A 1,862-nucleotide genomic window follows, 5' to 3' on the forward strand; every position below is an offset into this window, starting at 1 on the left:
TCATAGAACAACACAATAGAATCTGTTTTACTAAGGAATAGAGATGGTCTAGACCAGGAAAAATTCATAGATGTATAAAAACATTGTAGTGTGTATAAGGGTACCAGGATCTGACCTCCTCTAATTTCAAAGGGGGAAAGTATCTCCACAAAGAACAAAGACTGAGTTTTGTTCCTTTGGTTGTTGGATATTTTATTTTGTTTTGTTTGCATACAAAATTCATATACATTGTGTTTCATTTGGTTTTTTTTCCCCTGCCCAGCCTTCCCACCAGTTGGGTTTTATTGTGTTTCATTTGTATACATTGTGTTTCAAATATTCCTTTGTTCACATTGTGTTTCATATGATCATTGCCACTTTATGTGTTGTAGAGTTGTCTGCAACTCATAGCAACCCCATGTACAACACCTTTGAACCCTGCTCTATCCTGAGCTAACAGTATTGTCTGTGACACACCTACCCCCATTACTCCAGTCACTGAGTCAATCCATCTCATCCAAGGCCTTTCTCTCTTGTGCTGTCCCTTAACCCTCCCAACCATGCCACCCCTTTCCAAGGACTGATCCCTATTGGCAACATGCCCAAAGTATGTCAGACCGAGCTTCAGAATCCTTGTCTCCAAGAAGCAGCCTGGTTTCACCTCTCCAGAATGAACCTGTTGGTCTCTTAGCAGTCCATGGTATGTTAAAAACTCTTCTCAGGACCACAGCTCAAGGAAATTAATTCTCCTTTTCTCTTCCTTTGTCATTGTCCAGCTCTCTGATGCATAACAGATAATTGTGAAGAGCATGGCCTGATCAGACACAGGTAGTCTCCAGACAGACATTGTTCTCCTCAGTACTCTGGAGATATACCCGACAGTTACTCACCCAATGCAATTAGTCTTTTGATTTCTTGGTTGCAGCTGGTGCCAAGAGTGTTGATTGTGGAGCCAAGCAATCTAAATCTGTTAATAGTTTAAATCTCTACATTGCCTTCATGATCTTCCAATTGTCCCAGTAGTGAGGAACTTTGTTTTCTTGATGTTGAGATGTGTTTTATAAAATTAATCAACATTATTCTATACCTACTATTACTTGGTAGCATAATTTTCTATCCACTAAGGCAACAGAGCTCTCTTTATGCTGTTAAGTGCAGTTGAGTAGATGGGGGATGTTGTGTCAGAGAGACTGGCTCAGTTCAGGGAAGGGGTCAGAGATGGTGTACACAGGGTCGTTATACATCACAGGAAACTCAATGGCACATAAAAACAATAACATACTATGACAGGTTTCAAAGCAGGAGTGACATCTACTTCCTAAATAACATGTCTCCACAAATTCTATGAACTTTGATAAATGTTCCTAGTTGTAGAGAGACTTCAAGCGTTTTGTTCATAGGGTTGCTATGAGTCGTGCCCAACTCGAAGGCAATTAACAACAACAACAACTATTACCTCAATTTTTCAAGTCCCCACTAGATCTTTCCTAATTCCTTCACCCTTACCTTCACTCACCAAGCTCTTTGACCCCATGATTTTCCCCCTGCCCATCCTCAAGACCCCTATACTTTTTCCCATTTGGATTTTTATACACATCTTATTACTGATCCTTCTATTTTTACAAAAACGGTCTTATGCAATATTTGTCCTTCTAAGGCCGAGTTTATTCAGTCAATATAATACTCCCTAGTCTCTCATGTGTTATATAGTTTATTTGCTTTTTAAATTATTTCTCCTTAGTGCTGGTTAGTTTTCCATCATGTTAATGTACCACAATTTCTCAATCCATTTGTTTTTTATTAGATATTTGGGTTGTTGGTTTTTTTGTTTTTTGCTATTGCCAATAATGCTGCTATGAACACTGGTGTACAAATCTCCATTT

Source organism: Elephantulus edwardii, unplaced genomic scaffold (assembly GCF_000299155.1).
Source record: "Elephantulus edwardii isolate Elephantulus edwardi_28Jun2011 unplaced genomic scaffold, EleEdw1.0 scaffold00173, whole genome shotgun sequence".
NCBI lineage: Eukaryota > Metazoa > Chordata > Mammalia > Macroscelidea > Macroscelididae > Elephantulus > Elephantulus edwardii.